The sequence below is a fragment of the Symphalangus syndactylus genome, chromosome 20 (genome assembly GCF_028878055.3).
Source record: "Symphalangus syndactylus isolate Jambi chromosome 20, NHGRI_mSymSyn1-v2.1_pri, whole genome shotgun sequence".
Taxonomy (NCBI): domain Eukaryota; kingdom Metazoa; phylum Chordata; class Mammalia; order Primates; family Hylobatidae; genus Symphalangus; species Symphalangus syndactylus.
Window position 1 is genome coordinate 42848671 of NC_072442.2, and position 17421 is coordinate 42866091.

Below are 17421 nucleotides of genomic sequence, written 5' to 3' on the forward strand. Positions count from 1 at the left end.
AGGAGTTCGAGACCAGTCTGGCCAACATGGCGAAACCCTGTCTCTACTAAAAATACAAAAATTAGCCAGGCGTGGTGGCACATGCCTGTAGTCCTAGCTACTCGGGAGGCTGAGGCAGGAGAATCTCTTGAACCCAGGAGACGGAGGTTGCAGTGAGCCAAGATCGCGCCACTGCATTCCAGCCTGGGTGACAGAGCAAGGCTGTCTCAAAAAATAATAATAATAAATTAGCCCAAATAAGTAAAATTCTTAAATCTGTCTCAGAAATCATGACTAATGCTCTAAAAAGCTTTAATGCAACAAGAATAGGACCAGAAATCCCCTCAAAATAAAGTTGTAAATAAAATGAGTGGGACCGTTGAGTTCTCAGTACAGACGTGCATGTCAACACAAACCCACTACACTGGCACAAATGATCCCTTTGTTTGTAAACAGAGGCCAAGGAGACAGCTTACAGCTCTTCTTCTATGATGTATACGGTAATGCTAGGGGAAGAAGAACGAAAGACAACTTATAATAAAAATTAAGACTTTCTCTGCTTTAATATAATTTCCACCAGAAGTACATACTTTAATTGGAAAAATATTTATCACCATCTCCATCAACATTTAAAAAAATCCTAAACATATAAAAATATTTTCTATTCAAAAGCCAACAAGACTCCATTTGGGAACACAAAGAAGTACAAGTCTCAAAGAAACAAAATGTCTTATAACAAAGTGGCAGTGGCCGGTTCGCTTTTGCTGTACACTAGTTAGAGATGCAGCCTCTGGAATCAGCCCCGCCAAGAACAGTAATGTGACCTTGGACAAATTACTTAACTTCTCTGTGGCCATTTCTTCATCTTCCATCTGGGAATAATACCCACTCCCCTGAGAATCACGAGTTAACACAAGGCCAGAGCTGAAAACAATGTCTGCCCAGCACACTGTCAGTGAACAGTAAGCATTAGGTAATATTTTTATTATCTTCATACTTGAAGGCATTGGAACATTTTCTCAAACTCTGGGTTTTGAACATAATTTGAAGGACTTGTTAATTGTCTGCTCACCTCTTGAAAGGTGGCATCATAATGATTAGATACATAATCAGAATATCTTCCCAGGTGAGCCGAGGTAAGCAGAGCTCTAGCCCAGAATGATGAATAGTTATTTTTAATACAAATCATGGATGTGGCTGTTACTGGCAACTTCGGCCTGATTTCCCAAATGCAAAGAAATCCCCTAACAGGGGAAAACAAGCAATGTTAGAAACCTGTTGGGTTTGTCCTGTTATCATTACAGGGTAAAGCCAAATTCACATTTAGTAGCCCGATGGGCATTAAAAATATTAGTCACCAAATTAATCCCAACAAATAACAATAATTGATTGGCTCATTGATGTATTTCCCCTTGTCTTCCCCAACCTTTCTCTAACTAGTCAGAAAGGAAAGTTTTCATATTTTCTGAGAATCTCATTACTGCTCTCAAACCGTGCTCTATATCTTAGTATAATTTAAAAAATGAGTCAGCACAAGCACCTCAAAAAACTAGCATAGAATATGAAGCTATTTCTCTTCATAATAGAAAAGTGCAAAAATTTTTAAAAAGGTTATTCAGGGTACCAAAGGTAATAGAAGAATACATGAAGAGTGAATGTTGCAGTAGATTTTGCAAGCTGGCTTCCAAAAGTGGGTAGAAAAAGATAAATGTTCTTCATCAATCAATCAATACAGGTATTCATCATCTCAATGGTGTCATCCACGTGAAAATAGACATAGTTATTAAGAATAAACCTAAAGAAGAAACTATCTTGTATGTGACAAATTATAACTTCTCCTTTCTTGAATATTGGGGCAGCAGGGGAATAGGAAGTCAAGATACTCCAAGAATTAATTTCACTTGCAAATTGAATTGTACATAATTGTGCACCATGCTAATGCAATATTGCTTTTAGTAATGGGATCCAAATGAAAATTTAGAAGAGGTAAACTCCCCCTAAACTGCAAACACATCTGAATGTCAATTCAATTAGGAGTCTATTTAGTTATTACACTTCTTAGAATAAAGCGAGTTAAAGGCCAGGAAAAGAACACTTGCTTTAATCACTGAAACAATCTACACATATTTCTCAAGGCTCCACTTAACTCATCCTGCAACATTTATATTAAAAGTGACCTATCACTTAAGTGACCCAGGAGAGTAAAGGAAGAATTTTAAGGCTGAAGGTGATTCCTCCTGAGCTCTAATACCATACCCTAAATTTCACCTCGTTCTTAACTCTTTTCCATGACACTGTGTATGGCTTTTAAGCGAGTCCAGAAAAACGGCTATCATTACTACTTAATATAAACCATGGGGTTCTGTGTCATATAAACCCAGAGCAACTTCTCTTTGAAGCACCGACATTCAAGGCTCTACATAATGTTTCAACTCTATCTTAGTGCTGTACATTTTCCAAGTACCTGCGAGGAAACAGATAGCAGCACCTCCATTTTTCTGTTAATTGTGCTTTTGTTGCTGTTCTAAGACTCCTTCCAAGGCTGTTAAACTTTGAAAAGAGTTGGGAAAAGACAAGAACATCTTGCCTTCCCGATTGGGTATTCAGGCTTCACTCAGTAAAGCTGTCATGAAGTAGCGCAAAGGGTCAGAGACAAACCACATGGCATCTGATGTTTGTCTGTATAAGTTTAAAATAAAAATCTGACACTACAAGAAGGTTAACATTTGGACCTAATTTTGAAAATACAAACAGGAAGCACCCCCACCCCAATATTACCATTTAAAAAAAAAAGGAAACCAAACCTCAAAGATACCTTCCAAGGAAGTGATGGGTGTGACCCAAACTAACAAAAGTAATAAAACATCATTTCAACTCTGAAACCATCAAAAGTGAGGGTCTCATTCAACCAACTAAAAATCTAACACCTGTAAATTACTCTTCTCTTTTGATTAGTAAAAACAGCATAGATTTAGATGTGCAAAATCTTCTCCAAACTGACATAGGCTTTTCAGTAACAGAGGATCATCATTAATAAAACACCCAATGTCAAGATTTTACTTCAAATAAGGCCACTATAATTAAGAGTGAATACAATTTTAAAAAATATTTATCACTCTGATGCTTCGAATTTAAATTTAAGTACAAAAACTGTCTGATCAATGGAAACTAGATCGTTATGTTTGACTTTCTTATTCCCAGAAATAAGCATAAAACTGTTGTGTTTCCAACACTGCAGGGGAAAAAAAAAAACTTCTGATTTTAGAAGAGTTCTATTCACAAAGCTCAGAATTAAAAACATTTTCTTCCTTTAAATACCACACGTTTGAGGACAGCGATAGTGTAGAGCTAACTTTGAAGCATTATTTTTATTAAGTTGCACAGTTAAAGTATTTTGATACTTTGATACTTTATAGTATCAAAATAAAAGGATATTCTTCCGAAGAGTCCAGTAACCTGGAATTGCCAGATAGCTTTTTAAAAGAATAAGTTTCAAATTATCAGAAAAATCATACAAACTAGGGTTATTTTGCTTCCCTTTGTAGGAATAATGCAGTAATCTACACTCTTAACAGAAAGGGAAAAAATGTGTCACAGATAGAATGTCCAGAAATCTGTGAATAACTTTATGAGATACAGACATGTTTGTAGGGCACGAAAATAGTTAGGCTTCCTTTGATTCCACCTGTAACCTGCATCTAATCTTGAGCATGTTATTTACCTATCTATAACGTCTTCCTTTTACAGTAAGACTACCTGTGTCACCTACCGACATAACAAGTCAAATAAACCACAACAAATGGATTCATAATATATAAGCCTAACAAAAATTAGACAATTTGAATACTAACAATACTATGATTTGAAAAAACTCGACTTAAGTATCAAAAAGTAATAAATGGCAACTTTAGTCTTGATGTGGCTTTTACATATGTAAATGACATAAAAACAATCAAGAGAGGAAGAAAATGGAGATGAGATGAAAAGTCAGAGCAGGATAGGAAGTGTTGACCAAAATATTTATGTTGTAACACTCCAAACGATGATAGCACATTTTTCTCCTACTATCATACATATTATGAAGTACACACCTTAAATTTCTTAACACAATCCATATTAATATCCCGTGGGCAAAAAACACAAGCACTGAAAAGGTGAGAACTGATGAGAAGGTGGGATAGTTTACTTAGTTGGGTATACAGCAAAGATTTTGTGCAGAGTTTAGCTTCAAGTTATGCAATAACCAAACTGCTGGTGATAGAAATCAACTTTTTTTTTTCTGATGGTTTGCTTTACAAAAAAAAAAAAAAAAAAAAAAAAACTCTCCATTCCTTCCCTGTGTCTCAATCTGGAGCTTGAAATTTCATCTTCCAGAGGCTACAGTAGCAAACAAGTCATCTCCTAGATAACGCACTTACCTGACCCAAGGTGTGGTGTTGTTTGAATTAAACGTAACAGATTCCATAAATTGTCACATAGGAAGTTTTTCTTAAAATCAGCAGCCCCTTCTCTTATTTAGCCATGTCCATTCTAAGAACTGTGATCTTCCATTAGATGGAAACTGGTACCCAAATGAATAAACAAAACAACCCAAAGCCTTAAAATAAAATCAATCAATAAGATTCTCCCCATTTGAAGTGATCAAAACCACTCCAATATTTAGTGTTACAAAATGAAATTTTAAAACATGAAAGGCACACTCAATAAAATACATCCTCATCTAGGAACTGACAGGCAATGAACATAACGCAGTATAACATAAGCAAATGGACAATAACAGAATGTTGGGGAGAGACGCACAGTTCTATTATCTTAACTGAACGATAACAAAATTATTTGAAATAATGTAGACCCAACAGCTGAAAGCTTATTATGGCCCAGGCGGCTATCCAACAACTTTGGAAACCTAAGATCCAAGCAGACCATAAACACCACTTGAAGACTGAAAAAAATGACATAAGCCCAAGTATGATATTCGGTGTCACGCTGGCCCTTTCAAAGGGCATTCCCTGAGGACACTGCAGAGAAAATGTGTGGAATTGTATCTAGGCAAAGATCTATCTACTGCATGGTGCTTTGGGAAGAGCACGAATCTCAGAGTCCTTGAAGTTTCAATCCCTGGATACTCAACAAACAGCCATGTCACCTGAGCAGGCCACTTACTCCACCTATCTGGGCCTCAGTTTCCTCATTTGTACAGTAAAAGAATGTGGCATCATCGCTGGGTTCCTTTCCAGCTCTAACATTCTTTGACCCACTTCTGGCACTATTTATTTGATACAAGGTATGGCGGGATCACAGGGACCAAGACGAAAAGAACTGACTCTGGCTCTTTGGCAAAGAGAGAATCGGTATCTCTTTCAGCCTTTAAAATTCTTGTGGTTTTCAATAATCCCGTCTTTCTAAAAGCTGGCACTTGTTTTTCTTCTTTGCCTTTTCCATCACTGCTGGCTACAAGTGTTTGCAACCGCCTCTTGCTCCGTGTGAGTTCTTTCCTCTTTGATCACCCCGACCATCTTGCCAGATTCCTTTAGCCTCAGACCAGCTTTTGTGATACAACTCCCCTTCCGACTCTCCATATCTACCCCCGACACCAGGAGCACTTTTAACCCTTTATCCCTGACTAGAAAGAAAAAGCACACTGCATCCCACGGCCACACGCACGAGCCCAGGCCTGGCGGGTCCTGATGTGGGATCCCGCCCCCCAGAGTCTTATCGAAACGTTCGTATTTGTTGTCTTGACTCCTTCTAAGGCCCTGTTTCTTGAAGCTTTGCTAATACCCCCCACCGCACCAGGCACCCCCTCAGGCTCATCCCATCCCCGGAGTCCCGGGCACCTCTTTTGAAAGAAAGAAGTTAAAGCAAGGAAGACGGCTGGGGCTATTCGGAATTGCAACGTGAAGGTGTGAGGCGGCTGACAGCAGCCCCCTGAGCTCCTAGGGGGTCAGCGCGGGGTCCCCACACACCCACTCGGCACACGCGCACGCAGCCTTTAAAGCGCACGCCCCCCGCGGCGCCGCGGCGTTCGCAAGTCACCCTCGCGCGCCCCGCATTGCCCTCAGCCTCCCCGGCAGCCCGCCCGGACCCCCTCTCCCCGCGCGCGCCCCTCGCCCAGCTCCCAGCCACCGCGGCCCCGGAGCGATGGCGGCGGCGCGGCCCTGACGGGCGGCTGAGCGGCTGGAGCGCGGGCCCCGCCCGGGCTGGCTCCCCGGCCTGGCTCCCCCGGCCCCGGGCCCAGGGCTCGCCCCGCAGCTCCTACCTCGCTCGGTCCCTCGGGCGCCCGCGGCTGCTCCGGCCCCGCTGTCTGGCTTGCCCACCCGCCCGCCCGCTCTCTCCCTCGGCCGGGCCGCCGCGCGGAGTCGCCTGCTTTGGGTCCCCGCCCGGGGTGACGGCTCCGGCCGCCGACTCTCCTCCCGCCGGGGCCCGCGGGGGCGCGCGCGCCGCTCACGCGCGGAGGCCCAGGGACGCGCGCCGCTGGCAGCCCGGAGCGCGCCCCGCTTCCTGGTTCCGCCCGGCGCGCGCTCGCCAGCCCTCAGTCCCTCGCGCCCTCTCCGCGGCCGCCCCTGGAGGACCCGGACCCCCTCGGCGCACCCGAGGTGGCGGCGCGCTCGGCGGGGCTCGTGCCGGCGACGCGCGCACCCTCTTTCTGCGGCGGTGGGGTGTCTTCCCGGCTCGGCTCCCTAGCCGACCCCCGCACCGCAAGCACATGCTGCTTTGTTTGGGTTGGGTCGACCACCACTAGCAGGGCTAGGGCGCACTGTCGTGGTCGTTTTGGTTGGCCCCCTCCGCGGCCCGCCCACCTCCCTCCCTGGGAGCCCAGGCCCGCGTTCCGGGTCCTCTCCCTCCGAGGCCGAGGTCAGAAGTCCACAGCGGCCCCGATCAATAATTATCCTGGGTTTGCCCCCGGGAGGGCGTCTCAGCCAGGGCTCCTGCCGCCTGCATGGGCACAGCAGTTCACATTCGCCCAGGCCGAATTCACCTGTCCGTGTTACAGGGTGAACCTACGGGGGACGGGGCGCCTGGGGCCGGTTCCCTTCCTGGGAAAATCTGGCTGGCTCCCACCAGTCAGAGCTGCGGGAGGGACTGCTCTCTCCAGAGAAGAAAGAATAAACAGGGTCATCTGTAGGATCCAGGGGAAGGGGGTCCCCCAGATCCTTTCCACGTGCTGGGGAGGGGGTTGCGGTGTGTGGGAAGCTAGCCTGAGTCACCCACTCTCCTTTCCTCTGCTACGTCTCTCTCCTGGAGCTGGCCAGCGGTTTCCCTGGCAACCCTCCAAGGGCTAGCACTAAAGCAAGACATAGGAAAGCTCCAGAAGCCAAGCTGCAGGGGCCAAAAGAGAGAGAAGGACCCCTCCTGGCCCCACTCAGACACACAGAGCTCCCCTGTGTGTATGCAAAACGTTCACGTCCAGAGATGGCCCAGAGCTGCAAGTTCGCCCATAGTCCTCACTGGGCAGCTCTTTCCAGCGGCCTTCTCTTCACCTCCAGAATGACACCAGCCACAAAAGTCTCCAGCTGGTCAAAAAACCCTTCTCCCCTACCCAGGCCACTGCTCCAGTCCCACACTCTGGGCCAACACCTGGCACAGTGCTTTGCACAGAGTAGATTCAGGGAGCTTGGAGGCCGGAGAAGGAAGCAGGAAGCAGGATGGATGCGCCAACCAACCCCGAGCTCTCTGGCAACCTCCCTGACAGTCACTGCCCATGATGTTTTGACACTCAGGTGCTCCATGTTCTCCATATTTCTCTTTTTTTCTTTTCTTTTTTTTTTTTTTTTTTTTTTTTTTGAGACGGAGTCTCTCTCTGTTGCCCAGGCTGGAGTGCAATGGTGCGGTCTCAGTTCACGGCAACCTCCACCTCCTAGGTTCAAGTGATTCTCCTTCCTCAGCCTCCTGAGTAGCTGGAATTACAGGTGCACGCCACCACATCCGGCTAATTTTTGTATTTTTTTAGTAGAGACGGGGTTTCACCATGTTGGCCAGGCTGGTCTCAAACTCCTGACCTCGTGATCTGCCCGCCTCAGCCTCCCAAAGTGCTGGGATTACGGGCATCAGCCACTGCACCTGACCCATGTTTCTCTTTCTTGTGAGCTTTCATCCCTGCACACATGCTGTTCCCTCTGCCTGGAATGTCCTGCCTTCTTGATGCCTGCCCTTCGGTGACATTTGCTTCAGGCAGCATGACCTCCCTCCTTGTTTCCCACCGCGTTGTTCATGCCTCTATTAAAGCACTTCTTGTGTTGAAGGACAATTTCATGTTTTCATGTTTCTGTCTTCTATCCCCAAGGGCAGACACAATATCCTATTCACTTTTAAATCCCCCTACTTGTGTTCAAGCCCAGAACAGACACTCAATAAATATTTTTGGAACAAATCCTATGCTCTAGGAATGGAAATGGAGGTTACAAGGACTATGCAGTCATTAAGAGTACAGGGTCCAGCCTGGTGTGGTGACACACACCTGTGGTCCCAGCTACTGAGGAGGCTAAGGTGGGAGGTTCACTTGAGCCTGGGAGGTCAAGGGTGTGATTTTTTTTTTTTTTTTTTTTGGAGACAGAGTCTCACAAAAAAAGGTCTCATGGTGTGATGGCACAATCACAGCTCAAGGCAACCTCCTGGGCTCAAGCAATCCTCCTACCTCAGCCTCATGAGTAGCTGGGACCACAGACATGCACCACTACTCCCAGATAATTTTTTAAAATTATTTGTAGGCCGGGCACAGTGGCTTACGCCTGTAGTCCCAGCACTTTGGGAAGCCAAGGTGGGCGGATCATGAGGTCAGGTGTTCCAGACCAGCCTGGCCAATATGGTGAAACCCTGTCTCTACTAAAAATACAAAAATTAGCTGGACATGGTGGCACGTGCCTGTAGTCCCAGCTACTTGGGAGGCTGAGGCAGGAGAATTGCTTGAACCCGAAAGGCGGAGGTTGCAGTGAGCCGAGATCACGAAACTGCACTCCAGCCTGGGGAGACAGAGTGAAACTCCATCTCAGAAAAAAAAAAAAAAAATTATTTTTAAAGACAGGGTCTCACTATATTGCCTGGGCTGTTCAAGAACTTATGGCTCAAGCAACCCTCCCCGCTCAGCCTCCCAAAGTGCTGGAATTACATTTGTGAGCCGCTGTGCCCAGCCTGAAGCTGTAGTGAGCCATGATTGTGCCACTGCTCTCTAGCCTGGGCGACAGACAGAGTGAGACCTGTCTCAAAAAAAAAAAAGTGCAGGTTCTCAAACCAGACTCTGTCAATTCCTTGAGCCGGGTAATCATGAGTGTGTTTTCCTCTATCTTCTCGTTTGTAATGTGGTGATAGAGACAGTACCTACCTCATCGGGTTGCGGGAAGTAAGTGTTTACTACATGTAAAGTGCTTCACTGGAAAGCACTATATAGTGGTTAACTATTGCTGTGGTGTTTAGCAGCAGCTAAGGTGAATACTCCTCTTCCCAAGACCAGCCAAGGTCTAGGACTCAAGCCAGCTGGTTTGTGGCAGCCACAGGGCGCTAGTTTAAATGTCCTGAAGGGGGCCAGGCGCGGTGGCTCACGCCTGTAATCCTAGCACTTTAGGAGGCCGAGGCGGGTGGATCACCTGAGATCGGGAGTTCGAGACCAGCCTAACCAACATGGAGAAACCCCGTCTCTACTAAAAATGCAAAATTAGCTGGGCATGGTGGCACCATTAGAGGATTACATGCCTGTAATCTCAGCTACTTGGGTGCCTGAGGCAGGAGAATCACTTGAAACTGGGAGGCGGAGGTTTCGGTGAGCCAAGATCACACCATTGCACTCCAGCCTGGGCAACAAGAGCGAAACTCCATCTCAGAAAAAAAAAAAAATGTCCTGAAGGGTGGGTGGGAATGCCTCTTGATTCTTGCAGCTCTAGGCACATCTCTGACTGATGGTCACCAGGCACCAAGCTAGACCTGGCTGGCTGTGTACACAGATGCCGAAGACAGAATGTTCTGGGTGACTACCTCAGCAAAACAGAATGTTGTCATCCTGGGATGGGAAGGCCTGACACCTGCTTCTCTGCTTGACAGTTCTGATGGGTGAGACCCTCTTCTTCTAGGCCTCGGGGACATATTCCCTTAAATTGAGGGGACACCAGACTTAAGACATGACAGAAAGAAAGAAACTGAACAGGAAGCTAGGATCCTGAAAGACCCCACAGTCCAACCCAGAAGGAATGACCCAAGAAGGTACCTGGAGATGCAGCAATGTCGACTGGAGGGTCTCATCCCTTAGTGCACTGGCCTGACCCAGGAGAGAGGCTTGGGGGAAGAACCTGGGGGTCTAGTCCACAGCCCTTGTCCATGCATGCCCCTGCTCCCATCCTACAGCCTCCTCCCCTCTCTCTCTCATAGATGAACACATGGCTCTCAGAGGGGGCAGCTTCCCTGCTTCACATCCTCCCTCACTCTTGCCCCAGAGATCATGAGGCCATTTTCTGGGAACGTCATTGAAGCCACAACCACGATCCCCTCTGGCCAGAAACCAGAGACCTTCGTTATTGTGGCTTCCCTCCTGCATCCCAGGAGTCAGGCTGATCCTGGGCGACCACCGGCCACACATTTGCTAATAAAAGGCACTGTGGGAATGTCCCTTTTTCCCTGTGGGGATGAATCCTTCCGTAGGGAGATAGGTCAGTACAGGACCCTGGAGCCATGTGAAGAAGGTATAGGATGCTCAACAGAAAAGAAGGGGGACCCCAGATCTCCAAGGCCTCAGAATGGCGTGGCCTCGGTTTGGAATGGGCTCTGCAGTTTCGGAGGGCTCTGTCAGGGCCCCTGCTTACTTCTGCCAGATCATTGGTGGTGAAAAGTTAGATATGGTTCTAAATCCCAGCTCTGCTAACTTACTAGCTGTTGGCCGGGCACGGTGGCTCATGCGTGTATTCCCAGCACTTTGGGAGGCCGAGGTGGGCTGATCAGGAGGTCAGGAGATTGAGACCATCCTGGCTAACACGGCAAAACCCTGACTCTACTAAAAATACTAAAAATTAGCCGGGCATGGTGGCAGGCGCCTGTAGTCCCAGCTACTCGGGAGGCTGAGGCAGGAGAATGGTGTGAACCTGGGAGGCTGAGGTTGCAGTGAGCCGAAATCGCACCACTGCACTTCAGCCTGGGCGACAGAGCGAGACTCCGTCTCAAAAAAAAAAAAAAAACAAAAACTAGCTGTGTGACTTTGGTCTGGGTACTTAATGTCTCTGAGGACCTCAATTTCCCATCATGTGTAAGTCACAGTTAGGAGGTAAAGTGTAATATATGTTTTAAATCCACAGAATCCTTCTGTGCATTTAAACGCACAAAAGACCCTAGCAACTGTTGTTGCCCCTCCAGAAGGGCCCTGGGGGACAGGAAGACAGGAAAGGGCAGAGACTAACTTTTCACCACATACCCTTTTGAATCTTTTGTTGCAAAATACGTATACCATGTGCAGGTGCTCCCTATTAAAACATTAGGGACAGTTTTTTTAAAGGAAAAAAGAGAGTATTTGTGAAGGCAACTAAGCACTGTGCCTGGCACTTGATAAAAAAGCATTTTCTCTCTTTCTTTCCCTCAGCCCAATCCCAGCCAGTGTGCTGGCCAGGAGAGAACTGGTGCTTTGTCACATGGAGGGGAGGGGAGAGGACGGGAGCGATGGATGTGCAGGTGCATGGAGGACTCAGCACCTGGAGAGTCTCACACACCCGCTCTCAGTCTTGCTCCTGTGTGCCTCGCCAATCTGGGCTCCCTTCCAGCCAGAGCTAAAGGCTAAAGGGTGGGCTCTCTGGAAAGGCCAAGGATCCCCCGACCCCGCCTCTTGGGACAGGGTCACTGGGCTCTCTCTACCCAGAGTCCTGGGAGATGCAGCATTATCCAGGGAGGGTGGGGCAGATGCAGAGGAGGGAGCAGAGTGCCACTGCAGCCAGTATCTTGCTGGCTTGCCGGGCAGGTTAAGAACTCAAAATTCAGCCCAGCACCAGGCAAAGATGAGGCTGCTGCCGCCACTGTGCGTGGAAAAGCAGCTCAGTGGGACCAGAGCAGGCAGAGGCCAGGGCAGCAGGGGGAGAGCCTTCTGGGAACCATGGTGGGGGTGGTCAGTGAACAGGGGGCTGCCCTGAACTGTCAAAGCTCCGGAAGTTCTGTGCTGTTTTAGGGGCCTTCATTAATCCAACAAATATTTATGAAGCCTCTATTGTGGACAAGCAGTGGGACATAGCCCTTTAGGCAATGTGTTAGGGCCATAAGAAGGGGCCTGTAATACAGATGGGATTGAAGGGTAGAGGAAAAAACACCCAGCTCTACTGGCCAAGGCTTCTGAGCACCTACAATGCACCAGTCACTGTGACTGAGTCTTTTTTTTTAGACAGAGTCTCACTCTGTCACCCAGGCTGGAGTGCAGTGGTGCGATCTCAGCTCACTGCCACCTCCACCTCCCAGGTTCAAGTGATTCTCCTGCCTCATCCTCCCAAATAGCTGGGATTACAGGCATCTGCCACCACACCTGGCTAATTTTTTTTTATTTTTAATAGAGACAAGGTTTCACCATGCAGAGTCTGTGCTGGCTTGTTCAGGCTGGCCTCAAACTCCTGACCTCAGGTGATCCACCCGCCTCAGCCTCCCAAAGTGCTAGGATTACAGGCATGAGCCACCGCACCGGGCCTGTGACTGGGTCTTAACAGAAATCCCAGCAGTGGGTCTTGCTATTTCTTTACAAGTGAGGACGCTTAGATCCAAGAGGCAGACTCACTCATTCAAGATCCTACAGCAGAGCCAGGGTCTGCACCAGGACCTTATGACTCCAAAGCCTTTGTGTTTTCCTCTAGGCCACACTAACCCTAGGAAAGATGAGGCCAATTTCACCAGGTGGCCAAGGGAGGAATGACATTCTAGGTAGATGGAATGAAAGGGGCTAGTGCTTGGAGTTAAGAGGCCAGTGCAAGGGGAAAGGCCTGGCCGAAGCACTTTTTTGAGGCTTGGAGCAAGGAAGATGTGGGTAGATCTGAGACTTAAGATACGAAGAAACAATGAGAAACAGATTCTACAGAAAGGAACCCCCTCCAGTCATAACAAAGGAAAGTGGCAGAGTACTGGGAGGTGTCGTGGAAGATGCTCAGCCCCCTCGCACACAACCCCCAGAGGGCTTGAGGTCAGGTACTGGGCTAGGCCAAGGCACAAAAGATTTCTTGTTGGGCTGGAAGGAGGAGAAACTAGCTCAGCGGGAAGAGAGGCCTGATAGTCATCATGGATGAGGATGAGAAGCCAGGCTTGACCCAGGGCCGCCCAGGACAGTGCCAATTCCACTCAGCTGCCTGGCTCTGTGTGCCCTCTCTCCTCTCTCCAGGCTCCTGGGCCTGGCCCTGCAATGAGGGGGCTGCAAAGGGTGGTCTCCTCCTGCCCACCTGACTGGCTGGGAAATGTGAACCTGGCACAGACTCTGCATCCTCTTCTCTTCATCCAGAAAGAAACAGGCCTACAAGCCTCTCCCCTAGGGCAGGCGGGCTGGGCAGCTGGGCAGAGGAGGCAGGACTCCCCTCCTACCCACCCTGTCCAGCCCCACACCCTTCCCCTCACGCTATTCCCAGAAACAGAGGACAGTCACTACGCCTCAGGCAGGATGGCCTTGTGTTCTCTTGGTGACTTCACTGTAAAGTGACTTCCCTGAAGAGTGGTGGATAGGGGACAGCGGCAGGAATGGGCTTCACCCAAGCTCCAGCAGCTCCTTCCCTTCCCCCAGATTTGCCCAGAATTCCGCACCCTGTGCATATAAACACACACCCTCCCTAGGTCCTGCTCTGTCTTCTTGGACAAGAATGGGGGTGGCATTTCTACAGGGAGGTACCAGGGCCTGGCCTCAGAGGCGGGATGTGCTCTGAGCATGGGCCCATGGCCCCATTTCTAGAAGCCTTCTCTGGTGGGGGCTGGAGTGCAGGTAGACTGTCCAAGCAGAGGCAAGGTGGGGGTGAAACAGGATGTTTAAGTGCTCCAGGGCTTCTCCCCTTTGCCACAGGGCGAAAAGATACTTCCTAGAAAGCCTCCAGCTTTCTTGGGAAGGCCCTTCACCCTACCCCACCTCCCCTCTGGCTCCCGTGTAACAGGAACTCTCCTCGAAGAAGGGACTTGGAGCACAGGAAACAAAGGCATCTCTGTACCATCTCCCTCCACCCCCCAAGGAAGGTCAGGTCAAGGTGACCTCAATCTGTTCTCCCCAGGGTAGGGGCATGGGCAGATCTGATCACCAAGGGCAAGGCAGAAAGGGGACCTAGGATAATTCTTTCTCTTTTTTTTTTTTTTTTATCTTTTTGAGACGGAGTTTCGCTTTTGTTGCCCAGGCTGGAGTGCAATGGCGTGATTTCAGCTAACTGCAACCTCCACCTCCCTGGTTCAAGCGATTCTCCTGCCTCAGCCTCCTGAGTAGCTGGGATTACAGGCATGCGCCACCACGCCCAGCTAATTTTTGGATTTTTAGTAGAGACGGGGTTTCACTATGTTGGCCAGGCTGGTCTCGAACTCCTGACCTCAGGTGATGCACCCGCCTCGCCCTCCCAAAGTGCTGGGACTACAGGTGTGAGCCACCGTGCCTGGCCCTTTGGGATAATTCTCTTAATCCATAAACTCAAACCCACCTTCATGTAAGTGTGCACAGAGCACACTGTCCCATTCAATAGAGCAGGGGTGTAGGCTGGGTGAGAATAGAGGTGCCATGCTCTGCACCGCAGAAAAATGGTGAGCTAGCCCAGCCCAGGGAGGCCTCTTCACTCTGCTGGTGTGTGCTGGGCTTGGGGAACCTTAGAAAGGTTATACTGAGACCCTGCCCACAAGGCCCAGCAACGTGGATCCTGGTGCCGTCTGTGTACTTACTGGCCAGACAGCTTTGGGCAGGTTTCTTTCATGGACTAATCAAAGGGTGTGATTCTGGCCCTGACTGCCTTCAAGGTTATTGAAAGGATCCGTTGAGTTGAAGAGCACAACCATGTTTGTACACAAATGTGCCTTGATGTAGTTCAGGATACGAATATAGTGTGCCAACTGAAGCCTAGGCTGCAGACTATTATTATTCCTAACAAAATATAGGAGGTCTTCTTTTGGAGAATATATTTCTTTTTTTTTCTTTTCTTTTTTTTTGAGACAGAGTCTCACTCTGTTGCCCAGGCTGGAGTGCAGCGGTATGATCTCGGCTCACTGCAACCTCCGCCTCCTGTGTTCAAGAGATTCTTGTGCCTCAGCCTCCCGAGTAGCTGGGATTACAGGTACGTGACAGCATGCCCGGCTAACTGTTTTGTATTTTTAGTAGAGACGAGGTTTCACCATGTTGGTCAGACTGGTCTCAAACTCCTGGCCTCAAGTGATCCTCCCACCTCAGCCTCCCAAAGTGCTGGGATTACAGGTGTGAGCCACTGCACCTAGCCTAGGGAATGTATTTCTGTAAGATTTCTAAAATCCTTCCTCATTCCCCGTCTAATGCTGTGACTTGGATTTGGGGGTGAAGAGCAGTTAGGGGCAAGGAGGCCAGCCTCGGACCGCAGCTCAGTCAGAACCTTGACAGTTTCTGATCTTCCTGAACCCCCATCCTGTGGCCTCAGTTTTCTCCCCCACAGACTGGTTCCCCAAAATCACCAGGGCGCTTTGTGGTGGGAAATCGCAGAGGCCAAACCAGGGGACTGAAAGCAAAAAGAAACCCCAAATTTGACATGTCCAGGTAGTTGTGTTATCTGGAGCCATGACTACAGTCACCTCTTCCCAACCCAACACTGACACCCTTCCCTCTACTCCCCTGGGTGCCCTTTGCCCATCCTGGGAAAGTTCCATAGCTCCTCCTCCTCCCCACTGCATCTCAAAGGGAGAACAGGCACAAAGAAATGGAGAGAAACCCACACAGAATCAGAGAACCAGATGGAGACCTAATGAGACAAGGAAGAGACACAGAGAGAATAAAAGCCAGAGTGGGAGCCGGGCATGGTAGCTGATGCCTGTAATCCCAGCACTTTGGGAGGCTGAGGTGGGTGGATCACCTGAGGTCAGGAGTTCGAGACCAGCCTGACCAACATGGAGAAACCCCGCCTCTACTAAAAATACAAAATTAAAAATACAAAATTAGCCAGGAGTGGTGGCACATGCCTGTAATCCCAGCTACTCGGGAGGCTGAGGCAGGAGAATTGCTTGAACCTTGGAGGTGGAGGTTGCTGTGAGCCAAGATCGCGCCATTGAGCTATCTCGTTGCTCCAGCCTGGGCAACAAGAGCGAAATCCATCTCAAAAACAAAACAAAACAAAACAAAAAACAAAAAACCCAGAAGGGGAAATGTGCAATGAAAGACACAGATATTCGGGGCCTTACAGTCAGAGACCAAATGAGGAGATGGTCAACCAAGGGCATAGCCACTTGGCACAGACCCGGCACAGGGTCAGGGTGGGAGGCACGGGAGGGCTCTGAAAACACGGCCACACACACACCCTTTTAGGCCTATCCTTCCCATTCTGTTCTCTAGCACCTCAGTGCTAGCTTTTTAGGACTTAGGACTACCCACACTAAAGCCAAGCCCAGCCCAACCAAGAAAGATGTTTGGTGGGTGGGGCTGCCTGCTGGAACAACAGGCCTCTGCTGGCCCTGGAGGAGGAGTCTAGAGAGGTGGCTGCCTGGAAGAGAGCAGGCAGGACCCCCTCTCCATCAGGTGTCCAGATGTCAGTGCATGGCAAGGGTGGCCCTCTGCCCTCCAGACCTGGGTGAGAGGACTTGAAAACCTGAGGAATCTGCTCCCATCAACTGACTTCCACACCTGCCTGAAGGGAACTGCTGGAGGGCACAGGTGCCAAGTGGGACCCACCCAAATGTGGCAATGGGTTTGTATCCAGCCACCGACAGGCTGCATGACAGTGGCGAAGTCACTTCCCCTCTCTGGCCTTTGTTTTTCCACTTGTAAAATCATCTTTATGGTCACTTCCAGCTGTGGCACTTGGCTTTCATTCCAGGTGACACCCTAGCTCTGTGCCTGACCCTCCCCTGCCAAATCCATTGCTCAGAGTGGGAAAGGAGAGGAGAGGAGCTATACTTCCTCCTCCCTGGGGCCCCCTGCAGAGCATCTGGGAAGCAAGGCTTCCCTACATCCTCCATGCACCCCCTTAGAGTTTTCAATTCCTTCCCTTGTGATCCTGCCAACTAAGACACTGTGACCACACAGGGAAGGTGGGGAGAACCCAGACATTTTGGCTTCTGTAGCTTTGAAGTTCTTTTTTTTTTTTTCCTCTGAAGTTAAAAGAATGAAACTGGGAGAGGTAGTAAGGGGCAAGAAGGGAGAGTGGGAATGGAGAGAAAAGGGCAGCTCTGAGAAGCAGCTGGGGAGGGAGGCAGATGAGAATGCACACCCCCCCCCACCAGGACATGCAGTCTTGGCCCAGCTGTGCTGTGAGTGGGCAGCTGGGCTGGCCCCTCCTCTGGTGCTGCCAACCCGCTGCCAGGCAGAGGGGAGGC

The 17421-nt window shown here is 49.0% G+C and overlaps 1 protein-coding gene across 3 annotated transcripts in view; it reads right to left on the bottom strand.

Annotated features, from left to right (window-relative positions):
• The window catches only part of STAT5B (signal transducer and activator of transcription 5B), an 85890-nt gene that overhangs the window by 67871 nt on the left and 598 nt on the right, over positions 1–17421 (bottom strand). The window contains exon 1 of one of the 3 annotated variants that reach the window (XM_055257224.2): positions 6239–6389. The exons of 1 other annotated variant lie outside the window; for it this stretch is intronic. The gene's annotated coding sequence lies outside the window, so the exon portion shown is untranslated. Of the gene's footprint in view, positions 1–6238; positions 6390–17421 lie in introns of those variants that run through there. One more of the 3 variants, XM_055257226.2, reaches the window with a different exon arrangement.